At 41.0% G+C, this 10,702-nt stretch overlaps 1 pseudogene; it reads left to right on the forward strand.

The window, feature by feature from the left end:
* Positions 1-342: 342 nt before the first annotated feature.
* Positions 343-1,813, forward strand: LOC108352188 (high mobility group protein B3 pseudogene; annotated as a pseudogene).
* The last annotated feature ends 8,889 nt before the right edge of the window (positions 1,814-10,702 follow it).

The raw sequence follows: 10,702 nt of genomic DNA on the forward strand, positions 1-10,702 counted from the left end.
TGCTTGCTCCATAGTTTTAAATTTGCAGGAGGTTGTCCATTAATGTCTCCCTCGCCACCACCGCCACCACCACCAATCCCCGATCATCAAGAGGTGATAAATCATCCATTTCCACATTGACCCTGAGATTGTCGAGTGCTAAGGCACCTGCCAAAGGGTGTGCCATAGCCAAAGGAACAGAGAGTCCCTACAGGAATCCTGTTCCCAAACATGGGGACTTGAAATGCCACTGGAATTTGCCTAAATGCCAGAGTCAACAAGTTCTCAGTAGGAAGCTCAGTTGGGACTGGCCAATCCACCGGGTCTAAGATACACTTCCTAAAGGAAGATGGATGCGGGGCCATGTCAGTCAAAGCCCAGGAGAACCGTTCTGCCTGCTACCAGACTCTGCCACCTCCAAAGGAATGATGGTTTCTGTCCTCTTCTAGTTTGAAAATGGGAGGAATCTACCCTTCTTGTCCATAGCAGACTTGGAAGCATTGCTGTTACCATCTGCCAGAGGCGGGAGAAGGGGGTGGGTGGGAGAGCACCCTCACAGAAGCAGGGGGAGGAAGGATAGGAATAACATTTAGAATGTAAATCTAAAAAAATCCGATTAAAAGAAAGAATATTTTTGGCATGATAGCTTACTCACTTTTTACTCGACAGTCACTGTTTAGGAAAGTGTGTGTGTGTATGTGTGTGTGTGTGTGTGTGTGTGTGTGTGTGTGTGTGTGTGTGTGTTAGAAAGCAAAGTGACATTAAAAAAATAAATGGAGGTTGGTACGGAGGTACATACCTTTCGTCCCAGCACTTGGAAGGCAGGGGCAAGAAGATATCCATGAACTCCAGGCTAGCCTAGGCTACATAGAGAGACACTGTCTCAAAATAGGAGAGAGAGAGAGAGAGAGAGAGAGAGAGAGAGAGAGAGAGAGAGAGAGAGAGAGAGAGAGAGCTGGGAACTGTAGTTAAGAGAGTGCTTGCTGCTCTTACAGAGGACCAGACTCCAGCTCCCAGCACCTTTGTCAAGAGAGCCTCAACTGCTCATAACCCAAGGAGTCTGACACCATCTTTTACACTCAGTGGGCACTCGTGCACATAAGTACACAGACACACACAGACAGTGGCACATACACATAAATAAAAGCGAAATAAGCATAACTGTGAGCTAATCAACCTAAATCATCTTAAGACCTAAGAGACACGGCTGAGCTGTGCATCGTGCCCTGCGCTGCCCGGACTAGCGAACGAAACAGCCAGGACAGCTAAAGGTGATCCCAAGAAACCAAAGGGCAAGATGTCCCCATATGCCTTCTTCACCCAGACATGCAGGGAAGAGGATAAGAAGAAAAACCCAGAGATTCCAGTCAATTTTGCAGAGTTTTCCAAGAAGTGCTCTGAGATGTGGAAGACAAATGTCTAGCAAAGAGAAATCGTCATAGTCTGATGAAGTGGCCAAGGCGGATAAAGTACACTATGATCGGGAGGTGAAGGATTATGGGCCAGCTAAAGGAGGCAAAAAGAAGAAGGACCCGAATGCCCCCCAAAGACCTCCGTCTGGATTTTTCTCGTTCTGCTCTGAATTCCGTCCCCAAGATCAAATCCACAAACCCTGGCATCTTCCTTGGAGATGTGGCCAAAAAGCTGGGTGAGATGTGGAATAACTTGAGTCACAGTGAAAGGCAACCTCACATTAATTACCAAGGCAACAAAGCTGAGGGAGAAGTATGAGAAGGACGCTGCTAACTCTAAGTCTAAAGGGAAGTTTGATGGCGCCAAGGGTCCTACTAAAGTTGCCCAGAAAAAAGTGGAAGAAGAGGAGGAAGATGAATAAAAACTCTGTCTCCTCGTGAATACCTTAGAGTTGGAGAGCACTGTGATTGACACATATCTTATTTGAGTCATGTCTATTGCCCTTTAGATTTAATTACAAGACTTGATCACGATCGTATTGTAGTTTCTCAAAGTGTCAGTGGTTTACATGAAGTGGCCGTGGGTGTCCGGAGCACCCTGAAACTGTATCAAAGTTGTACATAGCTCCAAATATTTTTAAAATGAAAAGGCCCTCTCACATCGTCCTTACTCAGGGCACTTTGGCTGTTGGTGTGACAAGGCATTTGAAAATGTTCCTGGCATTTTGTTCTCAACTTATAAGGTAGTGTTAACTATACGGTTATTGGCTAGAAATCTTGAGTCGTCAACTGTACATATCTGTAGTTTGCAAAGAGAACAAAACAACCCAGATTCTTGATGCTCCTTGTTTGGCATGGAGGCTGTGTGGGGAAGATGCCTTTTGGAGGAGGTCATACCTCAGGGCGTGCACTGTGAGGACGGACCTGTAGATACTGCGGTGGGCATCAGTAGGCATCATCCATTTAACTCCGGGTAATCTTGTTTTTTACATAGTGGCATAGCATTCTGCTGACATTCTCAGTTGTGGAGTGGGGAGGGGTCGGCTGGCATGAGAAGTGTTTGGAGCTTTTCCTTCAGTTAAGTGTAGTAGATTTTTAAACCTTTGAAAGAAACTGTAGAACTCATCGTTGTCAGCAAAGTGAAGAACTACTGCGTGGATGGAAGTTCAAGAACCCTCTGTATTTAAACCCAATTTGCAACATTCTGTTAATTTTTTGTATGTTTAGAATGATGAAATGTTTTTGAAGTTAAATAAACAGAATTACATTTTTTAAAAAATATAAGAGATACTTGTCATTAAACGTCAAGCTCTCTGTAATAAAAATAAAAGAAAATTCTCTGCTGAGGCCGCTATCTAGTAGGAGATTAGAGCTAGCTAGTACATGCAAACTAGCCTTGTTCTCACAGAAGGCGCTTCATTTAACAAGACAGTTAGAGGGGGAAATAGATTATTTTTAGTAAAATCAAATATGTGATATAGAATTAGTAGACAGTTTAGCTTCTACCTAGGGTTATCACAAATAGCCCAGTGACTCTGAAACATTCCCCAAGGTTCTAGTTAAACCCTCTTCTCTGGTATTCGAGTTTCACCAAACACAATGCCCATGGAGGATGCTATGTGCCTTCTGAAAGCAAAGAGCAGACCAGGCCTGAGGGGCAACACTGATCATGTGTGCTGTGACCAGGGATGCTATGCTACCTTGTATTAATACCTATAATCCTAGACCAGGTGTCTTCATAATGTATAAAGGAGACAGCTAATTCAAGGCTCTCTGCTTCTGCACATTCATGCTAGGAAAATGTTTCCACACCTTCAACTGTTAACTGGATCTCATTGGTTGATAACTCACAAAACTATTTTCTTTTCTTTTTTTTTTTTGTCCATGGGTGTCTACAAAATGATGATGACCACCTGGTAAAAATCTCCACCAAGGTTCCTGAGAGCTTCTCAGACCAGAAGAAGAATTCCTCCTGCCACATAATAGTTAAAACACCAAATGCAAAAACAAAGAAAGAATATTAAAAGCAGTAAGGGAAAAAGATCAAGTGACATATAAAGGCAGACCTATAAGAATTACACCAGACTTCTCACCAGAGACTATGAAAGCCAGAAGATCCTGGTCAGATGTCATACAGACCCTAAGAGAACACAAATGCCTGCCAGCCCAAGTTACTGTATCCAGCAAAACTTTCAATTAACATAGATGGAGACACCAAGATATTCCATGACAAAACCAAATTTACACAATATCTATCTACAAGTCCAGCCCTACAAAGGATAATAGACGGAAAACTCCAACACAAGGAGAGAAACTACACCATACAGAAAGCAAGAATATAATTTTTTGCAATGAAACCAAAAGAGAGACAATCATAATTCCACCTCTAACAATGAAAATAACAGGAAGCAACAATCACTATTCCTTAATATCTCTCAACATCAACAGACTCAATTCCCCAATAAAATGACACAGACTAACAGAATGGATACGTAAAGAGGACCCAGCATTTTGCTGCATGCAGGAAACACACCTCAGAGACAAAGACAGACACTACCTCAATATCACTAAAGCCATAATGAGGGCTGTGTCATAGAAGGGGGAATTGGAATCCATGACATGCAGTAACAAAGAGTCCTATTCTGGTGATTTCCAAACACTTATGCCCTTCTACTTTAAAAATTTTTTAAATTATATGGTACATTTTGATCATATTATTTCCCCTCTCCCTATACCTTCCAAAATGTACCTTCTCTCTCATAAGCATCAGAGCCAGTATGTGGTTATTTTAACAACCTTTTATATAAGACTTTTATTTTTATTTGGTTTCTCTCTCTATGTCTCTGTGTCTTTCTCTCTGTCTCTCTCTGTCTCTCTGTCTCTCTGTTTCTCTCTCTCTCTCTCTGTGTGTGTGTGTGTGTGTGTGTGTGTGTGTGTGTGTGTGTGTGTACAGGTGCTCGTGGAAGCCATAATAATATGTTGGATTCCCTAGAGCTGGAGGTAAAGCCAATTGTGAGCCATGATGTGAGTGCTAGCAACTGAACACTGGTCTTTTACAAGATCAGCAAGAGCTCTTAACTGCAGAGCAATCTCTCCAGACCTGATTTTAACACTCTTAGTTCATTCTGGCATCCTGTACGTGCTGCTGGCTCCTTCTAGGTGCTTCTGCAATCTTTGCATGTCTAGGTTTTATTAGACATTCATGTCTCAGCTCCAATGTAAGAGCTTCCAAGAAGAATCTCCCATGTTAAAGAGCTCCTCTTTGTTTCAATCTGGTTTTCAACCACCTGCTAGAGACTGATTTATTATCATCTAGGTTTAAAATCTGTAGGGAGTTAAAAAGAATTGCATTACCCCCCACGAGAGCAGCAACCTTCCCTGTAACAACATCTGGCACACAGTAGGCATCCACTCAACGCTTCTTGAACAAATGAATGAGGAATAAACCTGCCGATCGCCATTCTATATAGGACTGTTCTTAGCATATTTTGTATTCCTTCAAAAAAAGAACACCACTGTTGAGGTCCGCCCTACATACCTCGTCCCAACTTAAACCTATCATTGAGTTAGCCACAAAAATCATCTTGCAAAATATCTTGCAATTCTAAATCGTCCTGGCTCAGAGTCCTTGCCATAGTGGAAAGATCCCTCTTTGTACACCATCCCCCCACCCACTGCACCTTTCCAGCTGGCCACTTAGATGTTGCTGAAGCCTACATGTGATCCTCTCAGTGACCTCCCCAATGGCATTCTCATGCTCTAAGGATCCCAAGTAAATTCTCTTCATTGTGTCTTGTAAGGTCTTCCCTAGACCAGGACCAACCTGTCAGTCCACCTTCTTCTGCCACCTCTTGCCCATTACCCTCAAGCACATAACTCATGCGATTACTGCCTGGCTGGCAATGAACAGGGTGACTTTTCTTTCTTCCTGAAGCACCCTTCAAACCAGCATGACCTGTTAAGTGACGATTGCTGCTAGCAGGTTAAAGCTGAGCTCAGGGACTTGCTAACTTCTCTAGATACACATACATATGCCTTGTCCAATCTCCCTTGTGTTTGTTAGTATTTCTGTTGCTATGGCAATATCAAATGAATGAATTTTGGCTCACAGTTTGAGAGTACAGTCCCCCAAGGTAGAGAGAAGTCGTGGCTACAATGCAAGGGAGCTGATCACATGGTGGAAATGCAAGTGAGCTGATCACATGGTGTCCATGGTCAGGAAGCAGAAGGATGAATATTGGTGCTCAGCTCACTTTTATCTTTGACTCAGTCCAGGATCCCAGCCAAGGGATGGCACCACCCACATTTAAAGTGGGTCTTCTCACCTCAATTAATCCAGTCAATTGTGCCACATCATAGGTATGTATGCCCAGAGGTTTGCCTCCTGAGGGAGGCTAGATCCTGTCAAATTGACAATATTAATCATCATACTCCTCCATTATAAGATTGTTTCTCGTTGTTATACTTAATATCTCCATTTTCATTTTCTTCTCTTAGATATTTAGGCCTTATAGGGTCTGTGGCTCCTTCAAGTTTATATGTTCTGCACCTATTCTAGAAACTAACACCTCAAGGTGCTTGGAAATGTTTATTCCTAATGAATTAAGAGACAGATGGGTGTCAATAGGACAGATGCATACACAGAACACAGTGAAGGCAAGTTTATAGCCCAAGGCATCTGTATTTAAAAAAAAAAACTGGAGATACCCCACATTAATAACTTGACAACACAGTTGGAAGCTGTAGAAAAACAAATATCAATAATATCCCAAATGAGTCGATGGGGGAAAATAAACTCAAGGCTAAAATGAAAGTAATAGAACAAAAAGATACGAAGACTCGATGAAGTGAACAGTGATTTTTCATTCAGAAAAATCAGCACAATTGACAATCCATTTGCCAAAGGACAAAACTGAGAAGATATAAATTAATAAAATCACAGGTGAAAAGGTAGACATTGCAACAGACACTGAGAAAGTTCCAGGAATTCTAAAGACTTACTTTAAAAATCCGTAGTCTAGCAAACTGGGAAACCTCGAAGAAATCGATGAATTCATTATTATATACACAACCTAGTAAAGTTAAATCAAGATCTAATAAGCAATTTGAACAGAAATTATAACACCCAGTGGAATAGAAACAGTAATTAAACCCTTCCAACTCCCCAACACACACATGCCACCACACACACACACACACACACACACACACACACACACACACACACACACATCCTGTGGCCAAATGGATTCAGCACAGAAATGGCAACATATGTAAACAAATAAACAAAATCCACACATAAGTAGTCTAAAAGTCAAAAACCACATGATGATCATCTTACTAGATGCAGAAAAAAGCCTCTGACAAAATATCCACTATCCCTCCATAATAAAAGTCCCGGAGAGACTATGGATACAAGAAACACATCTCAACATGATAAAGGCAATTTGCACCAAGACAACAGCTAACATCCGAAACAGAACTTCAAAGCCTTTCCACTAAAATCAGGACTAAGGCAAAGTTGTCCCCTTGCTCCATAACTATTCAAAATAGTATTTAGAGAAATGTCACAACTGAAGGAGATCAAGGGGGATACAAACAGAAGGGAAAAAGTCAACGTGTCTTTATCAGTAGATGTCATGATTTCACATATTAAAAAGACACCAAACACCCCACCAGGAAGCTCTTATGACTGATAAACACTTTTAGCAAAGTCATTAATCTATCAGGTGCAGCCTGATATTAATATATTAATAAAAAAGTGAGATACATAGTACCATGAACAACAGTCTCTAAAACATAACTTGGAATAACTCTAACCAGACAAGTGAAAGACTCTTATAATGACAAAACCTTCAAGACATTTGTCTTAGGTAGAGAGCAGTGGTCAGAACGTGAAGTGAGCAAATAAATTAATTAATCAATGGAAAAAAATGACTTAAAGGTCAACAATAAGCAAATAAATGCATTTTCTTAGAAAAGGGAAAAAATTAAAAAAAAAATTCCAAAGACTCTTTTAAAACCAAAAGTCTCTTCCAAATCCATTCTCTCAACTGTGAGTTCCAGGAAGATGACAAATGAGTTAAATGCTTCAAGAGGCCAGAACCAGGGCACAGTCACAATCTCAACGAAGAAAATTTCAACTCCAAAATATGTAAATAACTCAAGGTCCAGTTATCTGAAATTCACTCACAACCTTCTGGGCTCCTCTGGGGATGTGGGTCACTCCTCCAGCTCTGTCCTCTGTGGCACACGCAGCCAGTTTTCCTGGCTCCAATTCACTGCTGCTGCTATTCCTGGTGGTCATCCCAGAGTAGCAGCATCTCCAAACCTGCTGGGGTCCCTTGATATAACCGAGCTGCTGTTTGACCAAGAGCCTCCCCTACTCTCTCCTTAGGGATTCCATCCCTGCCACACTGTACCAAGTCTCAGCTGCTCAACATAGCCTCTTCATGTCTTCAAAAGCCCACTTGGTGACTGTCAAGTTCAGCCGTCAGCATCAGGGATGACCTCCGTCATTTCCGGAATAGAACATGCCTGCCGACCCTAAGGAAATGCTTCCCTGGAAACGTCACTTCAATCATGCTGGTCTCTTCTTGAACACGGTTAATTCTTCAGCTCTAGCTGACCAGACGCCACAGATTCTTCATTCAAAAGAATCTTTGCTTCACTCTGAAATTCCGCAAGCCGAACCTTCATCTTCTGCACTGCTCTTCACATTATCTCCCATGATCCTAAACAACAGCTCACTGAGCTCTCGTTTTTTTATTTAGCTCAAAGTTCCAAAGTCTTTCCACAATCCTACCCCCAAACAACATGGTCAGGTTTCTCATAGTAATATCTCATGCTCCTGGCACCAACTTCTCTTAGTGAGGGTTTCCGTTGCTGAGGTAAAACATCAGGACCAAAAAGCAAGTTGAGGAGGAAATACTCTGTTTGTCTTGCACATCCATCTTGTAGACCAAAGGAAGCCAGGGCAGGAACTCAAGCATCAGGAACCTGAAGGCAAGAGCAGATGCGGAAGCCATGGAAGGGCGTTGCTTACTGGCTTCCTCATTCCTTGTGGCTTGCTTAACCTGCTCTTGTAGAACCCAGGACCAATAACCCAATGATAGCACCACACACATTGGGCTGGGAAAATACCAAACAGGTGAGTGTTTGGAAGCGTTTTTCGCAATTGAAGTTCCCTCCTTACTGATGACTCTAGCTTGTGTCAAATTGACATAAAATTACCCAAGACAACATTAAAGGAAAAAAACACAGGAGATGGGAAGATCTCCCATGCTCATGGATCAACAAGATTAGTACAAAAATGGCCATTCTACCAAAAGAAAACTACAGAATCTATTCAATCTTCATCAAAATTTCAACACAATTCTTCACAGAAATTGAAAAAAAAACCAACTTCATATGCAAATCACAGAGATAGAATAGCTAAAAAACAATCCTGACTACTAAAAGAACCAAGATAGGCATCACCATACCAGATTTCAAATTTTACTATTAAGCAATAGTAATAAAACAGTATGTCACTCACATAAAGACAGACACATCGACCAATGAATGGAATATAATTAAAGATGCAGACTTAATTCCACACGCCAATAGACACATGATTCTTGACCAAAAAAAAAAAAAAGCAGAATTTATGTAATGGAGAAATGACAACATGTTCAACAAATGGTTCTGGTCAAACTGAATGACTGCATTTAGAATAATGCTAACCAATTCGCCTCTATTATCCTGCACAAAACTCAACTCTAACATATTCTACATAGTCACACACTAACATATACATCACTAGTGCCTCAACATTAGACCAGAGACCCTGAACCCGGTAGGAGAGAAAGGACTTGATAGTCTTGAACTCACTGGCACAGAGAGGGGCTTACTGAAGTGGATACTAAAAACATAGGTTTTAAGACCAACAGTTAATAAATGGAACTTCATGATACTAAAATATTCTGTATCTGTATAATAAAGGGCATTATCATTCAAGCAAAGTGACAGCCTACGGAGTAGGAGAAATCTTTATCATATATATGAATATATATATGAATTTAAATTCATTTGACTTACATATATATGACTTTAGACAGAGAGATATATAGATATCCATTTGTTAGTAGAATATATAAAGAACTTTAAATAAAACTGAACGTCAAGAAGACAATGCCCTTTAAAAATGGGGTATAGAACTAAACAAAGTACTCCTTAAAATTGAAACACAAATGGCTGAGAAACACTTTTAAAATGTTCAACATCATTAGCCTCAGAGAAATGCAAATTAAAACCACTCTGAGATTTCCTCTTACCCCAATCAGAACAATCACACTCAATATGAAAACATGATGGCCCGTGTTAGCAGAGACGCAGGGAAAGGGAAATACTTATTTGTTGCTGGGGAGGACAAACTGCTGTCGTCCCTGTGGAAATCAATGTGGGGGATTCCTCAAAAAGCTGAAATCAGATATATCACCCTTGCACGTACACCTAAAGGACTACACATTTTACTACAGAGATACTTGCTAGGCCATGTTCATGACTGCTCTACTCATAATAGACAGAAACTGGAAACAACCTAAATGTCCTTCAAATAATAAACCTAATACTGAAAATGCGGTCTATTTACACAGTGGAATGATATTTGACTGTTAGGAAAAGTATGATAATTATGAAGTATGCAGGTCGATGGATAGAGCTAGAAACAGTTGTCCTGAGTGAATTAACTCAGACCCAAAGGGACCAATGGGACATGTTTTCTCTTACATGTAGATGCTACCTTTTACACTTGAGATGTGTGTGTTTCTATTAGAATAACGACAGAGGTTGGGTAGCTGGTGGGCAGAAGGGGTCGTCCAAGGAAGGGAAAATCCAATATGGTGGCTTTATGAGGAGACAAAGGGGAAATCAGGATCGAACAATTAAATGGGCAGTGGTGGTGGGTTAACTAGGACGGCACTGCGAAGGAGGTAATATGGGTGGGGCCGAGAAATTCTAAACGTCTTTTGAACAGCCATGTGGAAAGTCACTGTCATAAACACTTTCTAAGGTATACATATATGTAAAAGGAATTTTTTAACTCCATTAAATGGATTTGTCAGAGGAGATAGTGACTCAGGTAGATATCTTATGCCACCAAGTAAAACCCACAATGCCAGGAATGAAATAATTCTTGTTGAGCTGTTAGCCAAAAGTGTCTCAAAGAGCTCCCCAAATATCATACATAGGTTGTCTTTATCAAAGCCCCCTCAAGACTTACGGATGTACATGGAAAAGGAGGAAGGACCAGAGGCAGTGGTCCTTACAAG

The sequence above is a fragment of the Rattus norvegicus genome, chromosome 10, assembly GCF_021556685.1.
Source record: "Rattus norvegicus strain SHRSP/BbbUtx chromosome 10, alternate assembly SHRSP_T2T, whole genome shotgun sequence".
Taxonomy (NCBI): Eukaryota; Metazoa; Chordata; class Mammalia; order Rodentia; family Muridae; genus Rattus; species Rattus norvegicus.